Source organism: Orbicella faveolata, unplaced genomic scaffold (genome assembly GCF_042242905.1).
Source record: "Orbicella faveolata isolate gen_17 unplaced genomic scaffold, um_ofav_v1 contig_26, whole genome shotgun sequence".
NCBI classification, from domain to species: Eukaryota; Metazoa; Cnidaria; class Anthozoa; order Scleractinia; family Merulinidae; genus Orbicella; species Orbicella faveolata.
The window spans coordinates 17,672,308-17,682,852 of record NW_028301554.1 but is presented as its reverse complement, the minus strand read 5'-3'; the positions used below and the strand labels follow the sequence as shown (position 1 = coordinate 17,682,852).

The 10,545-nt window shown below is 41.3% G+C and overlaps 1 pseudogene; it reads left to right on the top strand.

Annotated features, from left to right (window-relative positions):
* The first annotated feature begins 9,453 nt into the window (after positions 1–9,453).
* On the top strand, positions 9,454–10,425 carry LOC149108391 (uncharacterized; annotated as a pseudogene).
* The last annotated feature ends 120 nt before the right edge of the window (positions 10,426–10,545 follow it).

Below are 10,545 nucleotides of genomic sequence, written 5' to 3'. Positions count from 1 at the left end.
ACGGGTACAATTAAAACTAACAAGTCTTCGAAAGTAGACAGCTAAAAATGTGCTTCCATGAAATAATCCCTTCCCACCCTCACACGATGGATGGATAGAATTACTTGCATAACGTAGGATATCAAATAAATGCGAAGAGAATTTTCTGAACAAACAGTGAGCTAGGGGTAAGTCTAAAATAGATTTGCGATACGGTTGTCTGAAACAAAAAGAAAATGAGCTAGTTATATTTACTAAGACAAAACATAAACACAAAATAATGACGAGACACTTTTTACCCAAAGGTAATTTTTATTTCAAAGGTTATACCAGTGAATTTTTTCTGCTCTCGTAAACGAGATCCAGCAGACAACAAACTCTGTCTTTAGTAAAAGCCTTGCTTGCTTCCGAAAACGAGCTCCAACAGACAACAAAATCAGTCTTAAGTACAAGCCTTGCTTGCTCCCAAAAATGAGCTCCAACAGACAACAAAATCAGTCTTTAGTACAGGCCTTGCTTGCTCCCGAAAATGAGCTCCAATTCAACAGACAACAAAATCTTTAGTACAAGCCTTGCTTACTCCCGAAAATGAGTTCCAAAATATTTAGCACAAGCTTTCCACACGAATATTTTCCCTAAGCTATTCTTAATTAAACCAGAAATGTATATATGATATATGGTTAACACATGTCTCACAAACGTATCATGGATTTATCATAAGTTGACACAAAGTTAGTTTCTACTGAGCTTATAATCAGCTTACATTATTCCACAGGACCTAAATTAATCCATGAGGGGGAGCGCTCCTATTTTAAAAAAGTGTCCAGAGAAACCAAGAATGTTCCTGTGTTCATAAGACTCGACACTGCTCGTGGAACACGCAGGGTCACTTGGACATTCATCAGGGGTTCAAATTGACCTGCTATCGAGAAAAACGCGATACCAGATCTTGGTCGATGATTCTCGGTTTGTGCCGAAAGCCGATCACCGATCGAAGTAAACCGAAATGATACGAATCGATACGTTTACCGAGCCGAAGCGAGGCTATGCTGTATAACGTTGGGATACAACGAGAACTACAGACCACATTGTCTGTTTCGCATCATTCGTAAATTTGGTAGTTATTTTTGGGAAATAAACAATCAAGGCTTGAGCTTCAATGGAAACAGACATTGTGGTCAAGACTGCGCGTTACATTCCGACGTTTTGCAACATTTATCGTATCCGCGCGCGCTATCCACGAGTCATTCGCGTGGCAAAGACAACAACAACAACATTTAGGTTCTCATTTTATAAATGTGATTTTAATATTATTTTACCATTAGTTCATAAATTAACAATTACTCACCGACCTAAAAGTGAATAACTGTTGAAGCATATACCAAGACAGTGAAATAAGTACAATTCCAAATTGCCTGAAAAGCGTCCAACGGGTTTCTGTTTATCGATCTACGGGTCATCTACCTGTTGACTTTTTAATGTAAGCATTCGTAATTTAGCCGGCAATATTCCACTGTGTGGTATATACTAGTTCTATGATTAGTAGCATAGATGCTATCTAAACTATCTTGCCTTTCACCGAAATTCGGGCTTGATGTAAAGGAATGGCGTTTCACTATATCATATTTTCTTCAATTCCTGTGTCCATTGGCAGTTTAAATTATTGCTCTGCTTGTCCTTGTCGTGGTTTTTCGAAGCTGTGCTTACCTAACTAGTTTACTCTATCTAGTTACTATCTTGCTACTTCCTGAAATCTTGGTTCCTCCTTCACAAGGCCTTAATTAAGATATAGCTTAAGAGGTCTCAAGAGGTCTTCACAACTGTCTGTCCAATTAGGTTGCGTCGATCCAGGTTCCAAGTGAAGCGCCAGTTGCTCCGCCGCATGTGAAGTTTACCAACGCCTACAATTTGTAGACGATCTAAGCTTCCTACGCCTGCGGTGCAATGCAGGCGGATTCCTTGAGGAGACTCGTCCACACTAGGTAACGCTAGCAAAGAGGCATTATGCCTGGTCGTTAACACCGCGTCCACGCGAGATAAGCTTCCCAGGAAACTAGCTCCTGGTCTAAGCTATCTGTTTCTTTGCAGTTCAGATAGATAACGATCCTATCGTCGGCTGCATCTTGTAGTCCAGTACATTGATTTTGGATGCTGCCTGTCTACACTAAAACTTGTAAGCCATCCTGACAAAGGTGTGTGTTTTGTCCCCGACGCCCAACTACATTAAACTACACTGGCACGTGCGTACCTACACTAATAATCTACCTGTAACTAGAAAACTGAACGCTTAATGTTACAAGAGAAAACAGTCTTCATTCCTGTGTTTTGCGTTCAGCTTCTAGTTTCCTAACTTTTATAATAAATGAGATTAATTGTACGTCTGCATGAACCTTGGTCGAAAAAATGCCCTGTTAATGGCAACGACAGTTGCTGCCATTCAAGGGAAAAGTTCCTGTTAATAACAGCGACAGGGCTGCCATTAAAAGGAACTGAAAGAAGAAACGTTTTCCGGCTCAGAAAAGACTAAGCGGGAGATTGCGCAGATGCCGAAATGTAGACGAGATAAAGCCGAAATGTGCCGAACCAAAGCCGAACATAAAGCTAATGCCGAATAATTGACCGAATAGACGATTCCAAGGCCAAATTGGAAACCCAGAACAAGAAAATGGGAGGCCGAAACTCAACCGCCCAACTTTAAATAAAATACCTAGATTAAGTTACACCGGAACAGTCGTATAGCCGAATAGGAACTTAAACCGAACGTTTGCCGAGTGTAAGGTTCATCCAGAGCTTACGCTATTTACCCACCCCACCCTACCCAGAAAGAACCACACTAACCGCTACCATGAGGAAGTTGTGTATTTCGTTGCCAAGGCCACGCTAAGAACATTGGGCGATCATATGCTTCTACTGGAATGGACTGGGAACTCAGGACATTGGACTGAAGAGGCTGGCAGGAACCAAGCTAAGCAGAACGGAAGCATAAAAACACAAAGTCAATTTTTCCTGAATAATAAAGTATTGGTATATATCTACATAGCTTCGTACCGAGTTACGCAAACAATCTCTTTCACAAAATCCGTCAAACATGAGCAGAAATCATTATTAAATGTATAAATATATATGGCAGTAAAGGGAAGCCTGTTCAGTTGCCAAAATCACTCCAATTTGTTAGGTTGTTTTACCCAGACATTTCAAATACAATTATACACACCCATCTCTAAGTGTTGTAAAGGAGATTTCGATTTGAGAGCAGTTATTCTAATTTGGTAACTCTGAACACGTTTTCCTTGCGCTCAAAATATAAAATTGTAAGTTTTTTTTTCCAAAATTTAATATGAGCAGGCGTCAGAATCATGCAACAAGTATTCAAATTACCAGAAAAATAAACAAACAAGAAACCAAATGCACAGTCAAACCAACCTGTAATAATATAAGCATCGAGTGTTTAAATAGTAACGTTCACATTTCGCCGCAAAGATTAACTCACGAAATTTATTTGCAACGTTATGTTTGTGTTGACTTGGTTTCGATTACTTTCTTCGGTAGCTATCTTCTAAAATGAAAAGAACAAAAAGAACTTACTTAGATTAAGTGAAACGCAGATGTATTAATGACTGTTCAACTTTCCGAATAACTAATTGACTAAAATAAAATACTGTCTTACCATTTTAAAGTTCGGGACGACATTATTACCTACGGTTCCAGATGATTTAAAGCTACAGCTGTCAAATATGGCAGGTAAATGGTTTCACGTTTTAGGCTTCAAAAAATGGTCGAAGTCTTCTTTCCTTGACACGCACAATCTGAATAACTAATTTAAGCTCGGCAACAACCGTTCACGGCACATTCCTAACCGAAAAGATCGTATTTGATTGGTTTTCACGAGCGCATAAACATAAGCACAACTCAGACACAGTGGAGTGCTGCTAAGTTGTGCCTTTTGTCAGGATTTTTTTCTGACAAAGGGCGCTAATTACCAACATTTTACGGCGTCTGCGTACGTCGCCTTATGCTTGTGCTGATGTGCTAGTAAAAACCAGCCTTTAACGTTATCAAAAGCCGCATGGGATTTCACAGTGAAAGTTTGTTGGTTTTTATGCTAATTAACTCTTGTCTCCTGCCCAGAGGTTCGGGCGTTCGTAATAGAAATCCGTTGTGCAGGCACAAAGTCGCATCAAATCCTATCCACGTTATTTTACGCCTGCACTCACATCGGTCTGCTGATTATCCCGTCACGAAAAACCCTCCTTGGTTTTGAGTCTCTGCGGAGGGAGTGAATAACTCAAACTAACAATAAATTTTTGGTTGTCTTCAAGTATTTCAGACCAATACCTCACCGCACGTAAAATTCCAATGACAATCTGTGGGTTAAGTTTGCTCAACGCTTTTTTGGTAGGCGGGGCTCAGGGGAACTTAATAGTTGCATTAGGCGAAGGGGTGTAGACCTGTTATCAGAAGAAATCATGCGTGGCATGCGTGCCGTTTTTCAGTTTTTCATTTATTTATTTATTTATTTACTATTATTCCTTTTTGGGGGGACAGGGGCGGGGGAAGGAGAATAAAAGTAAAATATATGCTCATTCGTAAGTAAAATTCATGACTGCGGGATTCCTTATTCAAAAAAAGACGAAACCTTTATGAAGCGATTACCATCCTAGTAATTTAGTTCCCATATTTTTTATGCTAAGGAATGAGCGACCAATAGGAGAAGGGCGTATTGGTACAGGTTCTGAGTCTCTTACCCTTGGAAACAAAAATATACTCACTTGTCTGTGCCAAGAGATTATTGTACATGTCGCTTCATTGCTTTTAATTCATGTACTGGAGTAGTGAATATGACTTTATAGTCATAATTTCAATTGTTCCCGCTTCACAGCTTCTCTCACTGCTTTGTGGGTTAAAATTGAAACTTTCTTTAAAGGCAATAGGCCTTCAGAAAAAAACTGGTTTTGCAACTTTGAATAGCGCATACGCGGCTACACTGTCAAGAATCAGGGCGCACACTCGAGCAGTTTTTGTATATCTTAAAGCGTTTAGTGTCACACCAGGGACCCGTTTCTCGAAAACCCCGGAAACTTTTCGGGCCCGTAAAGCCATTTTTAGTCCATCTGTATCTAAAAACGGAGAAGTGTATACGCCTGAAACTTCTTGAATGAAGGGAACTTCTCTTCACATTAAGAATATGTGAATAAAGCAGCTCTGTAATCGTAAGGTTCGAGATTTTGCTATGGCTTTCCGGGCCCGAAACGTTTCCGGGGCTTTCGAGAAACGGGCCTCAGGTATTTTTTTCTTCTTGTGCATGTTTTGTATTATCTTTTCCTTTCATTCCCTCCGCTTTTTCCTACATCTCTTTAACAGCTGAGCACAGCTTGGCTTGCATTTTTGCATCTTGCCTCACTATCTCCTTTTTCGCTTCAGCTTTCAACTGGAATCTTTCCATATTCGCTTGCGCTTCCTCGCACATTTCTTCAACATTGTCTAAGTCATCAAAGTACTTGTCAACAAGTTTCTCGAATTCGTAAAATTCTCTCCGTAATCTCTCAAGAGTGCTTTCCTTTTCGTCAGGTAGATAACACAGTGATGCCATGTTCATTTTAGCAGCAACACAATCTACTCTTCTCAGAACTTTCTTATGATTGTAAGACGTATGATTTATTTTTCTGCAAAGCGTAACGTTTTATACTCTTTGCAAGTGACGTAAACATTGAATTGTTCTTTGTTTACAGAGTGCGCGCTTTTTAAGAACCGTCGCGCGCACATCTTGTTTCTAAGTAGCAAGAAATATCACCTTGGGAAGGGAGAGAGAGATTGCTTCAGAAAGCAAACGACTCAAATTGTTTCAAACCAATTATGTCATTATTTGAGACCATTAAAGTGAATTCCGTTGTCCCCTGTTATCTTTTTTCACGCGATGTTGCAGCGCAAGAGCGCTACCCACATGTCCTGCAAAATACTAGCGCCAAACTCGTAGCTAGCCCTTCGCGTTTTGCAAAAATTTATTTGGCTTTCTGTCCTCCTCAACTAGATTGTTTGCTCCCTGTAATCTAACCGTACCCAAATTTGGCCAAAATGCTGGTCAAATCACGTCCGTCACTAGATATCGCAGGAAATCAGCACTGTATAGATTATGCTTCTGATTGGCTAATTGCCAACGTGGGTACGGTAAAAGTGTGAACCGGTTTCAGTGCAAGAGAATGCGCATGAGCCAATTCATTGATTTTGGTTTTATTCCTAATTGGCAGAAAGAACTGCATTGTTTTACACACTCCTCTATTAAATGTTTTAGTACAGTAACATCGTATCCATTACTTGAATAGTCTTGTTCTGAACTTTCCTGTCATGTTAGTAATGTTGAGCAAACTCTTGTAGCATTTGTAGTAGCATGGACTTCTCGGTCCCAAATCCAGCTTTCTAAGCATCAGGTCACATCGCCTCCCCAAAGATTCTGTATTATACAGATTAGGTTAAATCTGCAGTCTTTCTCTAAGTGACCCTCTAAACAATTCGTGCTCGATTTATCAGTTGCCAATGCTCGGTCAGTATGGTAATTTGGTAACTTTAACCCTAACCCTATCTTTAGGCTCCCTTTTAAAAAGACGACAACTGAAATCTTTCCTTGCTAATTCTTCTCAATCTTGTGATGTAGAATTTGCCCACGTGAACAGTGCAAGCGACTTTCCACGCATTTTCATCCTCCACGAAAAGATCCACGCGACGCGCGTGTAGCATTTTCCGCTTAGTTGCAGTAAAGCCTATGTGGGGATTTAATCTCCTCTATTGGCACGAAGAGTCGTCATCTTAAGAACTGGATTGAAAACTTTGCCTGGCGACTTAAGCCAAGATGGACTTGAGCCAATCGTACTGGATAAAACTGAAATAAATTTATTTGTGTATAATTTGTCAAATACCACATTATTATTTAACACATCAGTTTAACCTAACTCACTTATTGCGGTTGTCAACATTTGCATAGTTTTTATTATATTACCAGCTGTCCTTTCTCATCTTTCGCATTTCATTATCCTTTTCAGTTGTCATTAGAGTCTCTTCACAGCCAATGAGAGTTTCACCTAGAAAACAATTAGCACTAATACTGTTAAATGCAAAGCGTTTCCTATTTGTTTTGCGGCCATGATACAACGCGAGTGTAGCGCGTTCCAGCCAGCTACACGCATAGAGACTACTGGTTCTGTGACAGATGTGTAAGTAGGACTGTTTTCAGCTGCTAAAACTACTCCCACCGTTAAAACCCGCGCTCAATCGCTTTGCTTTATCGCGCGGGTTTTAACGGTGGGAGTAGTTTTAGCAGCTGAAAACAGTCCTGCTTACACATGCTGTGCACAGAACCAGTAGTCTCTCTATGTGTGTGTGTTCTGTTTACACATCTGTCACAGAACCAGTAGTGTGTGTTTCACAAAATGAAAGAAAGAAAACAAAGCGCGGAAAGGATATGCAGGGTCAGCAGGGTATTGTTCCGATTCCGAAGCATCGGCGTAATGCGATCGCGTTTAATAAAAAGTGTCACAGAAATTTTTCCTATTGAACAAGTATCTGCACAGTATATACGCCGACATGGCTGCCGAACAATCAAGCAACTGCCAACTTTCCGAGGCTATCCAAAACCTCCCTCCAGAGCTTCGTGAGATAATTTACAAAGAGTATCTCGCAATAAAAAGAAGAAAAAAAAGGAAATGGGCTGGGACAAGGTAAACGAGGAATATTTCAAAACTACCTTTCTGCTAATACATGCAGCAGATTGTACCAACGATAATATGCCTTGAATATCCGGACTGCTATTTCGAGGGTTGTTGTTTCCCCTGTTTCGGAAGGGAGGGAACTGTTCATAAAACATCGCTAAGCCGGCCGATGGAGTACAAGAACTTTTTTAAAAGTATGCTCCTGGGATGGTTATAATTGGCATGAGTGGTTTCTTTTTGGCAGGGAGCGTTCGCGAAAAAAAGGGTTTTCCTAGTAAAAAACCTCATCGTCATCAAAGGAATCCGCCTCAAGCATAACAGCAACGACCTGGCGCGTAATATCGCGAGCATTTTTTTGCAACTCCATCGTGAAATATTCATTCACAAGAAACGCAACCAAGTGGAAGCAGACTAGCATGTTTTTATAATATGAAAATAAAACCGTCTGTTTCTAAAAGTCAGTTCGAAGCTGGGGGGTCTGTTATTTTTTTATAAGTTCAGCTTCAAGTCTGCCGCGGATGTCTTTCTCCAGTTTCTTAAAATCGGCCTCAGTAAGCTTTCCCTTTGACGGTTGGCGAAGCATCTTTGCTCGGACTTGTTCCTTGAGTACGTTATACTGTTGGAACTCGGAAAGGATGGTGTCAAACTCGTGGGAAGACACTTCGTTGTTATTCAAAGCTTTGGAGAGCAATCTGTTGATTGTATCCCGCCTGGCAACGGCGAGCGTGGTAATCTCTTGATGTTTTTTTATTTTCGAATCAAGTTTTTCGCTGGCGATTATCAGCCCCGAAGAAACGAGAGCCAAACACCCCACAGCGCCGCCTAGAGGAACTGTTGGCGGCAGGCCAACCAAAGACATAGCGGAGCCAAAACTAGCGCTGGAAAACGCTGCCGAGAGAACGCTGGAGCCGGCAGCACTCCAATTAACGAATTTTCTCGCCCGTTTGTATTTTTTTGCAACCAGGCGATAGTGGGCGACCTCACGGTCCAAAGTGTTGGCAATCTCGTTGATCTTTTGCAAGCGGAAATTTTCAGAAGGCGCCGCCAGTACTGGATAGAGAGGCTCGGCAGGCGGCGCGCTTGGAGGTAACAGATTTACTGAAGACATTGTATATAAAGAAATTTAATTTATTTCTAATTCAAAAAGAAGCGGGAAGCCTTTGAAACCAAAGAGTTTGCCATTTTCATCTTTGACGCTAATAGTGATGCTATTGATAAACTCGTCAGTAGAGCAGTCACGCAAAACCTGTTGCGGAGAACCATGGTAGCTTACATTTTCAAAAGGCTTCCCTTTCACATCAAACATGGCTAAGACATCTGACCTCTTGCCATTGAACAGATTCCGTTCTTTGTCGATCAAATCACAATGAATAAAATATGTCGTTGGAGATGTCAGCCTTTTTACGCGGGTTATAATATTCAACTTTCGCCCAATACCAAGAAAATTGGCTAAATCGCGATCAAGTTCAATTGGTTTACCCCCCGAATTTCTGATTACAAGCTGGCCAATAGGTTGATTTATTGCTGTTTCCAACTTATAGTTGTATTTGCCGAACAGACCGTCTATTTCTTTTGCAATTCTTTCTAAACTATAATGCCCTGGGAGTAATTTACTAACTGACAAAGTTTTATCTTTGCCTTTATCTCCCAAGGTGGCTGAACCTTCCTTTTTCAAAGTGTCCCAGCTGTTGAATAAACTACAAGATATGAGTTTCATGAAATGTACTTTCGGTATCGGGTTTTCAAAATAGATAGTTCCTCCGTTCTCTTGGGTGACAATAGTGAGAACAACCATTTTATATTTAACAAACAAAATTGTGTTCAAATACAATGGCGAATCCGTGGAAAGATCCCGAGTTTGTGAAAAAAGCGGCAGTCGCCAAGGAAAAGGCGTGGACAAATTTTTTAAACCACTTTCCAAAAGCGGACAAAAGCCGGTTCGTTTCGCAAGAAAGCATCGACGAGAAAAATAACGCAACCGCAGAGGTGTTTTTCAAAGAAAGCGAAGGCTCGTTACAAAGCGTCTTCGGATCAGACAGAAAATATTGGAGTGCGGAAATGAAACAAGTGCTTGGTTTGGGGGACAGCGGGGGTTTTCCTTATCAATTGTCGCCACTTAGTTCAAAAGTTTCTTTGGCAATCCCTGCGGTACCTTTCGAGGGTAAAGCGCCAAGCTTGAAGAAAGTATTCAACGACACAATCAAAATCTACGTCACGCCTGACCAATATTTCACAACAAAATTCAGAGAAATATTTCAAAAAACCAAACTCAGGCATGCTTCTGCAGCCGAATCAAAACACTGGTTAGGAGGGCCTGACATAAAATATTGGCCGCAACAGCTCAACTTCGCGGTTTTCTGCGCGACACAAGGGTGTGGAATTTCTCGCGAAATCTTTGACAACGGGATAAATCTCCCCCCGCAGATAAGAGCCTTTTACAAATTCCACGTGTATTTCACGGTCAGGCGCATTTTGTACCAGCTAAGAGGTATTCAGAGCATGAGCGCTTTGCCCGGAGACCCGCCTTTCAACCAATTCAATAATCATTATGACGTTGCTTCGTACAAAAGGCTATGCAGCGAGTTCGGCATAGACCCCTCGAGCGATTTTCGCTTCACACACGGGGCAAACCACGGGCTCGGAAGCGTTTACGTCTATGCGAGCGGCGCGTCGAGAACCGGCTACCTATACCCGGGATGGAACAAATTCAGTGATGAAGGTGGGAAAGCGATTAAAGGAGACTTGATTTATTTCATCGAGCCGGGGGCCGCTTCTGATACCCAATCGGACTGGTTCGCGCCAAACAGAGTCGCCGGTTTGACGCAGGTAAATGTGAGAAGTAGCATTCTCGGTTCTGGTGGCCGGG